The sequence below is a fragment of the Myotis brandtii genome, unplaced genomic scaffold (assembly GCF_000412655.1).
Source record: "Myotis brandtii unplaced genomic scaffold, ASM41265v1 scaffold103, whole genome shotgun sequence".
Taxonomy (NCBI): Eukaryota; Metazoa; Chordata; class Mammalia; order Chiroptera; family Vespertilionidae; genus Myotis; species Myotis brandtii.
This window is the reverse complement of record NW_005353460.1, coordinates 5,356,037-5,372,069: the sequence shown is the minus strand read 5'-3', so window position 1 is coordinate 5,372,069 and position 16,033 is coordinate 5,356,037. Positions and strand designations below refer to the sequence as shown.

Sequence of the window (16,033 nt, the reverse complement as noted above, 5' to 3'; positions counted from 1 at the left end):
GGGCACCCCATGTGCGACCTGGCCCGGGGTGGCTGGGCGGGGCAGTGAAGGCTTGAAGGTGGCTCCGGCCAGAGCGAAGGCCTGGTTCCCGGGTGCTGGAGGAAAACCGGTGCTGGCAGCCAGAGGAAGGGAAAGCCTATTGCACGAATCTTTTTGTGCAACAGGCCTCTAGTATCTAATATAAGGGCTAAGTTGACTCACACATGCGCGATACATATAAAGTTCTCACTGGCGCCAATCACACACATGTGTTTCGATCTGTCATTGTCAATTGTGAATTTGGTTGATCCTTTTATTATAGAGAAAGGGCAAAGAGTGATATTAAAATATTTCTTCTAATTAATTTCCTTTCAATGTGCACAAATTTGTGCACTGGGCCACAAGTATATTATACCCATGAAAATCCCAGTTGTTACAGTCCCAAGTCTTAACCTAAGCAGACATGAGTAATAACTAGAACATGAGCTTGGAAAGATAAGAATGGGATGAAGGGATACCACAAACCCTTTTCCTATCTGTAGGTCCTGTCATCACTTCTCCATGCCCCACACACTTTTGCTTCTGTTTCAACTAGAAGTTTGGAAAGAGGTAATAAGAACAAAGCCCCAACCACTTCCCATAGGACTGTGAGAGGAGTCTAGGAAATTATTCTTCTGCCAACTTCTCACCTTGGCCAGGTGTGAAGGAAAGGAGCCTTCCAACCTTTGGTGACCCACACATCTTCCCCTCTTCACAATACTATCCCCCGCCCCCCCCAGTCTGAACTCCTACCGAAATGTCGTAAGGGTGCAAGGGGGAGGGGATGTACAGAGAAAAGGAGGCATTAAGAGTATACTTGTTAGGGCCAGCATCTCCTCATTAGCAGGATTGAGTTTATTGTAATTAGCTAATTTTCTCCTTAGAAGGTAGAAATCAATCAAACAAGTTTTCAATGAATTTTTGCCACAGTCTCAGTGGTATGGAGGGCCCTGGGGCGGGGAGGGGGCCCACAAAACTCTCTAAAGGGCTTGCAGTCAGTTAAGGATGTGATGATGGTTACAGGTACCTTCAGTGGATAACATTGAACCATACTAAGCACTGGGGTGTGCAATAGAAGCCATAAAAACTGTGGTATTAAAAACACATGGATCAAAGAGGGTTTCCCAGTATCTTAGAAGGTATCATGGAAATGTTTCCAAGATGAAGAGGGAAAGTGGCCACTAAAGTGTCACATCCTCCACTAGACTAGAGGGAAGGGACCAAGATGACAGTGGAGAGTTCACTGGGAGAAGCTGGAATATTATAAATTTGACTACAGCACTATTTTGTCCAGAATCAATCTTGCCTACCTCCATTGCCATTGGAATGTGCTAGTCAGGACAAATTTGCCAAAGTGAAGCCTGAACTTTTTGCCCCCCCACCCCCCACACACATACAACTTGAAACTCTCTTTGGTGATCCATTGATGGTGACCTTTCCCAGTGTCTGAAAAAGGCACAGGTGTGTTTGCTTGTCTGTTTTGCATGAAATCACTGTGCCTGAGCCATGGGCCTGTTGGTAAATTTGAGATAAAGGCGAAGGGCTAAAGCTCCAGGCAGGGTTTCCCCATCTTGGCAATGACATTTGGGGCCAGATAATTCTTCGCTGTGGGAGGCTGTCCTGTGCGTTGTAAGATGTTCAGTGGTATCCCTGCTTTTTGCCCACTGTGTACTAGTAGCACCCCTCTCCCCGTATCCCCCCATCAGAACAAACTAAGTGTCTCTAGCATTGCCAAATATCTACCACTGTTCTAGAGAATGGGATACCACATGAGAGTGCCACATGTATCTCTCCTCTTCTCATAGTTCATCACTTTTTATACCTGGGCAAAGCCACTTTGCTCTAACTGGTGGCATTTCTTGAAATCTAAAGGAAATTTAGAGTTGATCAAAGTCAAGGGTCCCCTTTAGAGGTTAAGGCCCAGAAGGGGGCTCAATCCGTAGAACTAGTAAACCATGATTATAACCTCATTTCTTGAGTTCTTCAAGACCTTCATTGCACTGTCATCCAGATCTTTGGCCTATAGCATCAGCCTTCTAGCCCTCCCAAGCCTATTGTTTACCATGCTTCAAGTAGTAGAACTTTGAGCTCACCTTCCCTCCAGGGATGCCCAACAGGCCCCTTTTGGGGATAGGTGTATCATATTGTGCATATTTGTTTTGGAAATAGTTCCTGGAGGACCAGCAAAGTAGACTTAGATCAGTGATGGCGAACCTTTTGATCTCGGCGTGCCAGCATTTTGAAAAACCCTAACTTAACTCTGGTGCTGTGTCACATATAGAAATTTTTTTGATATTTGCAACCATAGTAAAACAAAGATTTATATTTTTGATATTTATTTTACGTATTTAAATGCATTTAACAAAGAAAAATCGACCCAAAAAATGAGTTCGCGTGTCACCTCTGACACGCGTGTCATAGGTCCGCCATCACTGACTTAGATCATTTATTCATTTATCCAGCAAATGTTTTTGAAGTGCTTTTGTTGAATTCTGAGGATACAGAGTCCCTGCTCATTATGGAGCTCACAGATGAGTGTGTAAGTGAGACCAGGAGATCATTATAATACACGAAAAGACAAAGGTATGTTGTGGATACTAAGTTGTGTGGAGGTGCCACACCCAACCCCATAATGGAAGGCAAGGACCGCTTTCAGGAAGAGCAGACCCCTGAACTACATCTGAGAGGATGAGTTGGAAATTAGCCAGACAAAAGTAAGCAAGTGAGGCTGGACAAAAACATTTCAAGTACAAGGAGAAGCATGAAAGAGGCATGTGGCTTTGATGTATGTAGAATGTCAAGATTCTGGCATGGGTGGAATGTCAGAGTTGAACCGAGGAAAGGAAGAAATCAGACTGAAAGGCCTATACTGCTGTCCTGAGGAACTTGAATGTATTCCTGTGAGCAATGAGGAACCACTGAAGGATTGAGTCAAGGAGAATAAATTCAAGATAGGATCACCAAGCAGTATGGGAAGAGGGGATGAAACAACTAGTCATGGACAGGGGAGAAAGTCAACAAATATTTATGAGAATGTCAGGCAGGGTCACGAACGACCCTCAGGTGCCTGGCGATGCCTTCCAAGGAGACAGCAAACACAGAAGGAGGAAAAGGCATGAGGCTGGAAACATAAGCCTGAGTTGCCTGCAGGACTCCAAGTGGAGCTATTCAAAATGTATGTGTATAAGACCGATCTGAGTTGGAGATCCAGGTTAGAAAAGGTGCATTAGGAGCAGATGGACGGTGGATGCACCCACAGAGTTGGGTGACATACTCAATGGTAGCATGGGTATAAGGAATGAGTACAGTGAGGCAACACTTTTGGGGAATAGCAAATATCTAAGCCCCTCTCTCAGAAACCACCTTCTTGGCCAGTCCAGCCATTCCACGGAGTCATTCCAAGACTTTCAGCCTCTGGCTGCATCTGCCCAGGCTGGTTTCTGCTATGCTCCAAAGGGAGGTGAAATGAGAACAAATGGAATTGCCCAGACAGCTTATAAACTTTTGTTTCCCAACTGCCCAGTTCACAGACTTTCATTTCCCACCACCAGACTCTCCCAAAGGCACCACACTGCTAGCTGGCACCCTGGCCCAAGATCCAGGATCCTTCTAATGGACTGTGAACCTAACATTTGTGGAAAACATTGTGCAACTTCTAAGACTGTGGTCAAAAGGATCCATCCACAACTTAATCGTAAGTGTAGACTCTTAAGAACTAAATTGTAGTGTACAGAAGTTGTTGACTGTTTATTGAAAACCAAAAGATGGTTCAGTTGGGCCATATATTTGCAGTTCTGTATATTTGCAGTAGGGGGAATAAGGTTTCCTTTGGATAGCTCTCTCTGCATGTAATTTCCTCTGATGAATACCTACAGTGTCTGTATTTCACATTAAAAAGGATATGACTTTGCCCCCTGGCTTTTCCCCAGGAACTTGACCCTCTCAGTATGCTAGAGACAATACTACTTGCTCAAACATTTTACAAATTCTTCTTAACTCCTTAGACATTTTAGTCCTTTTGTCAATAATTACATTTTTTAGTCATTCCGCTATTTAACCCTGGAATCAGATTCCTGTCCTTTGGAGGAAAATGATAGTTTAACTGATGAGCAGTTCCTAAAACATTTTGTATTTTATTTCATTCTCCTATTTTCAAGGTGCTATTGTGTATTAATTTTGCTTCTTTCCCTAAGCTTTATATTATCTTTTTTCCCCCACTGATGAAAAATTAAAGGACAGGGCTAGAGGCAGGACTTAGTGACTAGAAGGTACCTTCAGGTGGATCCAGGCATGGGCAAGGTCATGTCCCCGGTCCTGCCCTGTGTCAGGTGTTATTGACTGGAGTATTTAATGGTTACTGGAGTAAAACAACAAATACATATTTTTTTGGTTTAAATGAAGTCTTGGCTCATTCTCCCTGTAGGTTGGTCTCTTTATTATGCCTCTGATGTATTTGGGATATTCAAGCTGGTATCTTCTCAAAGGTTGGCTTAGTAATGCTCTCGAAACACAGGTTGTAAAATTCTCACTGATTTCTTTTTTTTTTTTTTTTTTTTGCTGAACACCAATATGCCACTTTATTGTTTGGATTTTCTCCCACTTGTCACAGACCTGTCTATGTTCACGCGATGAGGAAAATCAACCCGCAGTGGACACAAATGGCCAATCAGTTGATCATTCTGTATGCGCTTCACACACATCAGCGCTTACGTGGTAGAAATACCTTTAATTTGATTCAGTCTCATGGCTATTCTTAAAGTCAGTGTCAAGATTGTCACATCTTTAAATACAGATGGAATTGTCAGAATTACATATTTTATATATCTATATCTATATCTATATCTATACACACATGTATATATATACACACACATACAGAAAAATACAAGACTAATTGTCCACAATATTTAATTTACACACTACTGTAACTCTATGCAACTTCTGAAGACAGGTTAAGGGGTACAAGAAACTGTTTAGAGCAAGTAAGTAGTTTGGTCCAATATTATCTTAATGTAATGGTTATTCGCTCCCTCTCTTTTATGGGACAACACACTATGACATACAACACATGCACAGTCATTCACTTAGGAACAAAGGAGTAAGACACCACTCAGACTAACATCTGTCTACCCAGAGGGCCAACCAACCACACACAACTAATAAGGCTATAATACAGCTATGCAGCATAAATGGTCAACACTGCTGATCCTAGAGTGAGCACCATATATACATCTGAATATAAAAAACACAACGAAAACCGAACACATACGGGTTCAAATGTGCCATTCCAAGGCTATACATAATCACAGGAAAAAGTATTTACATTGCTTGGAAAACAGCTGCAACAAAGAGTTTATTGCCAATGCCCTTTATAAACTTCTCTCCTATGTTTAATACAGATGTTACGCTCACTGTCTATGTGAACCACAAATCTTATTTCTGGCCCTTTATAAGATCCCTGCTCAAGAATTTCAAGCAAATGTGTTCTATGGCTTCACCCACACACCTATTCTCATAGATTTCAATTATAAATATCACACTGAACTAGAGCTATAGCTTAAAACACATCTAGCCTAGGTCTAGAAAGTAAAAGAAGTATTTGAAGTATCATCTTTACTTAGTCTAGTAAGTATACAGTGAAATTCAGAGTTCTGAGTAAAATAGATGGATACTAACGGAGCAAGGTCAGTGTATACTTAGAGGCATTGCCCAATGGAATGCCGTCCCCTGGAGCTCTGCCACTGTGTGGACCAGACACCTCACTGGAGGCTGATGAGTGTAGGAAGGCCCAGGCCCAGCCACATCCTATCACCAATGCGGCTAAGCATCTAAGACCCCTCGGGGCACAGCATAGAAAAGTAGCATCTGGCCCCTTCCACAATCAGCAATGTGCAATACACTGTGCCTACAGATAAAATTTGTCTCTAAAGATGATTATCTGGTCAAAAGGAGTCTCTGTACAGGAATAGTTTAAAGCAAGAGTTCTTGATTATTGTTTTGGCAGGAAGGCAAAGTGACAAATATTTTCAGCAAAAAACCAAAACTGAAGCAGGTTTTGTTTGTTGATTGTGTGGATTCTACCCTTTTATGTGTATTTTTTGATTAGCCAATTGTCATAGCTAATTGAGCTAAAGGATATAACATGGAAATAACAAGAGACAACCTAATTTACAAACTCGTAAAAATCAATCCATATATGTGTGTGTGTGTGTGTGTGTGTGTGTGTGTGTGTGTGTGTGTTTATATATGTTTTTTTCTTGACCGGGTTTTGACTTTGCCCGCCTCTGAGTGCACTTTGCCTCCACGTTAGGCCCTACAGTTTCTTCTATCTACATGGTTCTGAAGGAAACCCTGGGCTGTGCCCTGTGGGAAGGAGTTTACAGGAGCGTCATTTTGTTCTGTGACACAGACACACTCTATAAGTAGAGTTAAGACATCATCAGTTCACACATTACAAAATAAGATTGTCTGCTTGTCATTTACCACTACAGGGGAAGCTGCCTTATAAATCTAAGTACTTTATCTCACCTATTACAAAACAAGAAAATCTTTTTCAGTTAATTTTTAAGAGCCCAAACTTTTTTCACACTATAGCTTAAGACAAACAGGTGTGGGTATGTTGAAATCTCGGTTTAAGGTTCTAGTGCAGACGTTGGCTGTACTCTGTCCCACGCAGCCTCGGAAAGCTGGCGGGCATGTCCGCGGGCTCCAGGCCTGTCGGCATCTCACCGTTATTGCTTTGGTTCTGTATCGGACACCAGAGTGTGCCCCACAGCACGGAGTCTCCGTGTAACAAGGTCAGGACAGGAATTTAGATTTTTCAACAAGGAAATACAAGCATGTTTTCTCTGTCTAGGTTAAGTGCGGAACATCAAATTTCTAAGTGCTCCATTTATATTAGGTTCCAAATATACATCTTAATTTAATCCTGATCATCCACACTAAAATTCTGCGTGTAAAAGTGACACACGAGATTGACTCTTCGGCTGGAACAGAAAAGCAGTGTCTGGCAGCAGCAAGCACAAGGACCAGGCATTGTCCCAGCGCCAGGTGAATGAAGGGAAGCGTAATAAACAACTGCCCGCTGAGAGGGTAAAACCGAGAGCAAACAGTGAAGGGAGCGGGTCTTCACTGCTTTGAGCAGGAAGAGTGCGAGTGGCCAGGCGGCCACTGTCAGACGACGCGGCAGCAGGTGGCCTGGCTGGAGGCGCACAGCAGCCCCTCCTTGGGGATCCGCTGGATGTTCACAGAGATGGTCTTTTCGCACAGAGGTAGCTGGAGCACGTTGTTTTTCAGGTTCCTGCTCTGTATCCGTTCTAGCTCAGTGGTGCTGTCCGCCACGTGGTGGAGAAGAACTTGAGGCTGCCCGCCGGGGCCTGGCCCAGGTTCCCCGGAGCTGATGCACATCTCCCACGTGGACTTCTCCTGGACCTTGACCCTGGAGAAGGACAGGCCGTGCTGTGTGGCAAGAATGTACTTGGTGCCCCCGCGGAGCTGAGAGCCCAGGCAGAGGGCCATGAGTTTGAGGCTCTCGCTGCCCTGCCCGGCGGCCCCTCGCTGCTGTCCCCGCGGTGCCAGGAGTAGGTGAAGCCGATGTCTTTATCGAGCCGTCGCTGGTCTCCGAGCTGCTGCAGCTGGAGCCACGGCCCTGGCTTTTCCTCCGGCGGTGGCGTTTGTGAACCGTCCCGGGGGAGGCGATGTTCATCGTTAACCTGCTCAGCTTGGGCGGAGGTTCTCATCCGTGTTGAGCTCGTCGTCAGACTCCCCTTCCTCGATGATCTGGTTCAGCACCGGGGCGCTCTCCCTCGAGGTCAGCCGGTTGGTCACCGAGGGCTTCCGGCGCAGGACCACTTGCGTGGAGAGGGACATGGGTTTCTTGTCCTCCTCATCCTCCTCTTCATCTTCCTCCACCCGGAACAGACACTTCCACCCACTGGCCGCGGGCTTCAAGCTCACCGGCGGCACCGTGGTCAATGCCGGCCCAGCCAACTCGGGGAGGTGGTCTTTCTTGGCCGTGTCACACCGGCCTTTGCTCCGTGGCCATTGAGGACAGTGTCGGCAGCCCGCGCAGGAGCCGGAGGGACGGTCGCGTGGGACAGGGGAGTGGCGGTGAGGTCATCCTCCAGGTCCTGGGGCACGTGGATTTTGGGGGCCACGACAGCCAACTCGGGGAGGTGGTCTTTCTTGGCCGTGTCACACCGGCCTTTGCTCCGTGGCCATTGAGGACAGTGTCGGCAGCCCGCGCAGGAGCCGGAGGGACGGTCGCGTGGGACAGGGGAGTGGCGGTGAGGTCATCCTCCAGGTCCTGGGGCACGTGGATTTTGGTGGGCCACGACTGCCTAAACTGGGCCTTGATATTGCTGGGGCTGGCGGACCTGGTTTGGATTTCTTTCTCTTGCTTCTCCCTCAGGATCCGCTCGGCGAGCAAGAAGTACGTGGCCGTGATGTGGTTGTATCTGTTGGTTTCCAGGGTTTGGACAATGGCATCTCGATCCGCTATGCCCCCGAGCGCCATGCGCTGAATGATGCTGTTGTGCTCCTCCTCTGAGAGGTTCTTGTAGGACACCAGGGGGATGTTATACCTGGTGGCTGGCGAAGGGTCCACCCCTGAAGCCAAGGATGGTTTTCATGGTTGGCGACCGCTGCTCTAGAAGACACTTAAGGAGGGTGTGTGAGGTATTTTATCCGAGGACTAGAGCAGAGTGAGGAGTAACTACCTTAGTGCATTAAACGTGGCTTCTAGTCTAACACCATTCTCGGCTTGAATATGTCAAGGTTTCCCAAAACTCAATTATACAAACCATAGGCTAATAAGAGATTACCTTAAATGATAACTTCCTTGTTTTCCTTTGTTCTGACAAAAATACCTTATAAACATTTGCCACTTAAAAGGTAAAATAATGGCCAACTTTAGGGCTATATGGCATTCATAAAACAATCTGTTCATTAAGATGCATTTAATAGAAATTATCTTAGAAATTATTTTTAGATTTAAAAAACAACAAACACACACAAAACAACTGACCTGACCCACTGCACTCTAGCCACTAGAATTCAAGTGAGCAGGTATTGGCAGGTGACCTACCTACTGCAGGTGCATCATACTCATCCCCAAGCAGAATTTCTGGCGCAGAATATGCGAGAGACCCACAGCTGGTAGTGAGCTTCTTTCCTGGCTGAAATTTGTTGCTGAAACCAAAGTCCGTCAGCTTCACAAGACCTTGTTTTTCAAAGAAGACCACATTCTCAGGTTTCAAGTCCCTGTGAACCACGTGGAGTTTATGGCAATAAGATATAGCATGAACTATCTGAGCAAAGTACTTCTTGGCCAAGTCTTCATTAAGTCCCTCCTCGTGTTTCATTATGTAATCGAACATATCTCCTCCATCCCCAAGTTCCAGAATGAGATACAGTTTGGTCTGGGTGTCAATCACTTCATAGAGACGCACGATGTTGGGATGCTGCACCAGTTTCATGCACCTCACTTCTTGGAAAAGGTGACCAGTGGCTAGTGTGTCCAACTTTATCTTATCAATAATTTTTACTGCCACCTTTTCACCTGTAAAGACATGCCTGGCAAGCTTAACCACTGCAAAGTGAACCCGGCCCAAGGTTTATCCAGATCATACAATCCAGCAATCTTCCCATCGTATCCTCGCTTGAGTCTTGCCATGCTGGTCCAACAGAAGAAAAACTATTCAAACTGCTTGAAACGTGTCTTCTCATATATCTGGTGAAAATAAGGAATTCATTTTCAATGTTGCCATGGGCATCCTGCAAACTGCATATTGAATAATCCTTCTTATTTCTGTGTTTTGTTAGTTGCTTTTTTCTCCTAGATAAATTGTACAGTGTTGGGGTCCAACCCCAGCAGGTCCAGGGGTTCCCGAAGGTGTGGACGGAGTCGGCGAAGAAGGAAGGACATGGAGGCAGTGTTCAGATGATCAGCAAAGCCAGGTTCTCTTTAGCCAGGTTCTCCAGCCAGGTTATGTCTTTATTCTCCTGTTACATCTGTATTTATACCAGTTGATTTTAATCCTATCCATTCTATTCCAACGGTTAGGGCGTTTGTTATCTCCATTCCAAGGTCACTACTCTATTGTTCTGTTAAGCTACAAGGAAGTAACTGAAGGAGATTATCCTAAGTAAAGATTATGTAGCTTAAGCGTGATTGTTGTAGTTAAAGTGATTAACTACCTGCCTGGCACTTAGTTAAGGGGTTTTACGAATTTATTCCCTTCCTTAGTCCTGTTAATCCTTAACTCCAGGGAAAAAATCCCCACCTGGGGAAACAACCTTCTCGGGGAGGTGGTCCTGTTTAAAACACATAGCGCTAAGAGGGGGAGCAAACATATGCCATATACGCCAGGTCCCTTGAAACATAAGCTGTGCAGATGTTTCTTGCCTACAGCGACTGTGTCAAGCAGCAAGAGTGGACCGGCTTCTGGCAAATTCCCTCCTTTTTTATTTTTTAAATGATAGCATGTGTAAATCAGTGGCCACCTCTCAGATTGGGTTGTTTAAGACTCAGAAGACCTGTTTGTGACGTTGCCAACAGGTCAGTTTCCAAGGCTTAACCCAAAATAAAAAAGGAGGAATTTGCCAAAACTGACAACACCTCAAGGAGTCACCAAGTTCTCTTGCATCCTTTCACTTGGATCTCTCTCTCAGGCTTTTTGTGGCGAGAGGGGTAAGAAAGAACCTTTTCTTGAAGATGCTAAACAGTGGCATCAAATGGACAAAATGTTTATCAAGGGACTTTACAAATCTAGGACCCCAAGGAATCTAGGACACATACAGGTAATTCAGAGGTATACTTCTGATCTGGGGCAAATTCTAGACTAAAGAAATGAGCATCTTGGGTAAATGTTACCATAGGTGAAACTAAGGACAGAGTCTGTTTCCTTACCTGTTAAATGGAGGTAAAAATACTACTCGTCTTGCAGAGTTATTGGAAAGATTAAGTGAGTTAATAAAGGTAAAGCTTTTTCAACACACACACACACACACACACACACAAAGAAACTAAGTGCAGTTTTTTGGTGAGTTTTTAAAAAAATATATTTTATTGATTTTTTTTTTTACAGAGAGGAAGGGAGAGAGATAGAGAGCTAGAAACATCTATGTGAGAAACATCAATCAGCCACCTCCTGCACATCCCCCACTGGGAATGTGCCCGCAACCCAGGCACATGGCCCTGCCCGGAATCGAACCCAGGACCCCTCAGTTCGCAGGCCGACGCTCTATCCACCGAGCAAAACCGGCTTCGGCTTTGGTGAGGTTTTTTTGTTTTTGTTTGTTTGAAATGTCCTACTATCACCTTCAGCTATCAATCATTTCTGATAGCTCAAGCAGAAGGTCATCTTCATCTTTCCCAGGATCCAGGTCCATCTCGGCTTCTAATTGGCCTCCTGAAATCTCCCATATCAGTTCCTCAAAACCATCCTCCACAGAGAGCAGTGCTGAGCCGGCGAGTTTTCGTGGCCATTTGGGACGAGGAAGGGCCGCATACTTCTGGCGGAGAGGGATCTGACGAGGATTGGGCTGGAGGCAGCACAAGACTGCCTCTGGGTCTGTCTGTCTCAGGCCCAGTGACCGCTTTGTCCTCAGAGATGAGCGGGACCACAGCCGTGGCTGCTTTTTCGGCCCGGCTTTCCTGCAGGACCCCGCTGGCTCGGAGCCGCTTCACCGCTGCCATGACAGCAGGGTGGGTGTCCGCTGCCTTGCGCTTGGGGGCCAGTTTGGGGGAAGAGACCACTTGAGCCACAAATGGCTTCACACTCGGTTTGGGTTTCGCTCTGACCCTTTCCTCCAAGGTCCGTGCCGCACACTTCACGTTCAGTGTTGAGTCGCCAGTCCCTGCGGTTTCCACCTCTGCCTTCCGGGGTGACTCGGTGGGAAGCCGCTTTGTCAGGCTCTGTGTGACGCTCGGCGCAGGAGCGAGCACTGGCAGGTCTGCTGGCTGGGCATGGCCAGCGTCTCCGTCTCCCCAGGGGGATGGCAGGACAGATTGTTCCTTCTGTGAGGTTCCCCTCTCCGGCTGTTTCTGTATGTGCTTTTCTCGCATCGTCTCACATCTCCTGACTGGCATTTTAATGCCCCCTCCTGTTGTCTCATTTGAAGCCTCTTTAGCCTCTATTCTAGCAACACTGCTCTGACATGCAACTTCACTTTCTTCTTGGAGTTTCTTCTCTTCTTTTATACCTGACTTTTCGGTGATTCGGAAAAGCCGCCTCGCCCCCGGGGTGGCCTCGGGCTGAGGCTGGGAGCGGGGGCTGCTCCTGGAGCCCTGCTGCACCCTCCGTGCCTTCTCCCGTTTAATTTCCTCCAGCGTCTTGACATGCACCTCCTGCATAGACTGTGTTCTCCCTGCAGGCTCCTCTGATTGGCCTTTGTTGGCCACCCTTGGTGGCAAAAGCGATGTTTTCTTAGTATCACTGTCCGTCTTTAACTTGCCACAGGTGACATCCTTTCTGCTTTTCTGTCTCTCTGCTTCCTGCTGCCGGTGTTTCTTTTCAGCCAGGACCTCAGAGAAGGTTTTGATTCGAAAGGTGGAAGAGCTAGTTGCTCCTGAAGTAGGATCATCAGCTTTTGAAGGGCCTTCTGCCTTGAGCTTAGTTTGCAATTCTCCGCGTTTCTGACTGGCTCTTTCGAGAAGGATTTCTGCTAATGTCTTCACGTGGATCTCGCCCACGTCAGTAACTCTCTCTGCTGCCTCCTCGTTGTTTTGACCAGCTTACACACCCAATCGCTCCTTTAGAGACTGGGAAACGTGAACTCTCTTTGGTGTCTTGTCAGTTTCTGAAGCACCAACTCTCTTCCCTAGCCTCTGTGCACGGCTACGCTTAGGTGGGGGATCACTGTCACCACCTTCAGAAAATTTTCGTCTCCCCAGTCTCTCGGTGAGACTCAGTCTGATCCAGGGTTCTTCTCCTTGTTTGTTGGAGAGAGTTCCTGTGCTCACCGCAGTCCGGGCGTTCTCTTTTCCAGGACCTGGAATGGGCTGAGGCTGGAGTAAAAGACTGGAAACTCCTGAAGAACCTTCACCTTGCTTCTTGGACTTTCCCTGCATTTTCTTTGACTTAATTTCCTCAAGAGTTTTTATTCCAAAATTCAAACGTTCACCTTGTTTTAAATTGACCCCGGGTTTCCGGGCAGAAGCCCCTCGTGATCCATTATGAACTTTGGGAGTTGGTGGCAGGGTTGGTGTTTCGGTTTCATCATCTTCCTCAGAAAACTGATCATCATCGTCTTCATCATCATCTGCAACATTGATCACAACTGGCGGATGTATGGGGGTAGGAAAATATTCTGAACTTCCTACTTTCATCACACTTGGCAGTTGAGGGGAGGGATTGGACTGGACAGACAATTTGTTTTGTTGAGCTGTGAGCTGGGACGCCTTCGCTTCCTCCTCTGGTGACTCGGGCACAGTGGGCAACACAGTTTTGCTTGGAGGTAGAAAAAGGCCATCCACATAACGTCCTCTGTTGTGATGAAAAGCGCAGTTTAGTTTTTGACATCCCACTGGTTGATTTTCCCAATAACAAGGAATCTCACTCCGTTTTTTATCTATCTCCATGTGCCGAAACCTGCACACCCGTCGAAAACAGCGTCCTTCTTGCCATAATGTGCAAACAGTTTCATTTCCTAGTGCAGCTGCACAGTGACGGAATGGACAGCTGTCACCTTTGGTACATGTAGAATAGAAAAAAAAATAGCAGTCTTCTCCTTGATGAGGCATGCTGGGTAGATCCTGAGATCAGGAATGGCTTCTTGAAAACAAGCCACGGCTTCCTCAAGGTGAGGACCAGCTTCAAGTCCTCTTGAAATGGATTTAGTCTTCCAAAAGACAACTCAATCACAGAAATCGCCTTTAAAATGTAATGACTAGCTGGTTGCCCTCAACAGGAACATCTGTGTCTTCACTGAGTTCCAAACTATCACGCACTCAGTACTAGTCAATTTTCCAGGAAAATTTTGGGCAGGGAGTATCCCCAAAAATTCGAACCGAGGACACTATCGCCGGCTCCCGCTTGCTGCCACGTCTTTCTTCTTTCTTAGCCGCTGCCCTCTGCCATTGCCGGGGTCCGGCCCCAGCAGGTCCAGGGGTTCCCAAAGGCGTGAATGGAGTTGGCAAAGAAGGAATGACACGGAGACAGCAATGTTCAGTTGATCAGCAGCCTAGCCAGGTTCTCTTTTGATTGTCCTGTTACATCTGTATTTATACCATTTGATTTAATCCTATCCATTCTAAACTACAAGGAAGTAACTGAAGGAGATTATCCTAAGTAAAGATTATGTAGCTTAACCCTGATTATTGTAGTTAAAGTGATTAACTACCTGCCTGGCACTTAGTTAAGGGGTTTTACTGATTCCCTTCCTTCGTCCTGTTAATCCCTAACTCCAGGGGAAAATCCCCACCTGGGGAAACAATCTTTCTCGGAGAGGTGACCTTGGTTAAAACACGTAGAGCTAAGAAGGGGAGCAAAGATATTAAGAACAGTATGCCATATACGCCAGGTCCCTTGAAACATAAGCTGTGCAGATGTTTTTTCCCTGCAGCAACTGTGTCAAGCAGCAAGGATGGACTGGCTTCCAGCAATACAGTAAAACTTATATTATGTAAAATATAATCTCTAGTATGGAAGGACCAATGTGGCTGAATATTAATTAAGCTCAGTTAGATCTATTATTCAAACATATTCCCCTTGCTGTGCAATATGAAGACAATATGATGGCCTGAAAGGTGTGTGTATACAGAGGGGGGCGGGACATCAGAGAGGAGCTGGGACAGCACCTTAAGATTCGGCATTTCAAAATACCACATGGTCAACTTTTCTCTTAAATCCACCATAAAGGCACACTTTAAAAATGATCAAAATTCATTTATTCAGCAAATATAAGGGGCAACATCACAGCGCAGTGGGACCAGTACCACAGGATCTGGAGCCCAACACATGACCCAACTTCTCAAACAGGCACATCTTTATAAAACAGAGATACTGGCCACCCTGGACAGTGACTATGAAAGCTACGTGGAATAATACATATGAGCAAGGTGTGAGTGTGATCAAAATCACACACCTTTCCAGAACTGGCCTTCCTCCCAGGAGGGTCCAGTACTGAGGGGCTGCACCATCAGCTCCCCATCTTGTTTTGGTAACAGTATCCTCACTCTTAACAGGCCCATCAAACTGCCCCCACACACCTCCGCTGGACATGCAAGGTGGGTCCCTGCCTCAAGGTGTTTCCAATCTGGGGTTCACAGGAAGGAGCTCAGAGAAATTGATTTTTCTGAGTTTGAACTAAGAACTGAACATGGTAAACAACAAGTGTTGGAGAGGATGTGGAGAGAAAGGAGCCCTTCTGCACTGCTGGTGGGAATGCAGACTGGTGCAGCCACTGTGGAGAACAGTATGGAGCTTCCTCAAAAAACTAAAAATGGAACTCCCATTTGACCCAGTGATCCCACTTCTAGGAATATATCCCAAGAAACCAGAAACACCAATCAGAAAGGATATATGCACTCCTATGTTCATAGCAGCACAATTCACCATAGCTAAGATTTGGAAACAGCCTAAGTGCCCATCAGCAGATGAGTGGATTAGAAAACTGTGGTACATCTACACAATGGAATACTATGCTGCGGTAAAAAAAAAGGAACTCTTGCCTTTTGCAACAGCATGGATGGAACTGGAGAGCATGATGCTAAGTGAAATAAGCCAGTCAGAGAAAGATAAATACCACATGATCTCACTCATTTGTGGAATATAGAGAACAACATAGACTGATGAGAGACAAACAGACCCAATCTTGCCCGAGGCTGGAGACACTCCAGAACTTAAGACATCACAGCGCATGGGCAGACAATGGCCTCTGACTTTGAAATAGCTACTGAGGAGCCTCGGAGCGGCAGTTTGGGGACCAGGACACAGTAAGGAGAGGGAATGCGGCCTGACTTGTCGTGGAAGAGCCTACCTAAGCAGAGGCCAAATGCTGGAGGTGCCAAAGC

General features: G+C 46.0%; 2 pseudogenes; both read right to left on the bottom strand.

Moving 5' to 3' along the window:
• Nucleotides 1-7,075: 7,075 nt before the first annotated feature.
• On the bottom strand, nucleotides 7,076-9,739 carry LOC102254909 (annotated as a pseudogene).
• A 1,556-nt stretch (nucleotides 9,740-11,295) lies between these two features.
• LOC102240659 lies at nucleotides 11,296-13,951 on the bottom strand (annotated as a pseudogene).
• Between the last annotated feature and the right edge of the window lie 2,082 nt (nucleotides 13,952-16,033).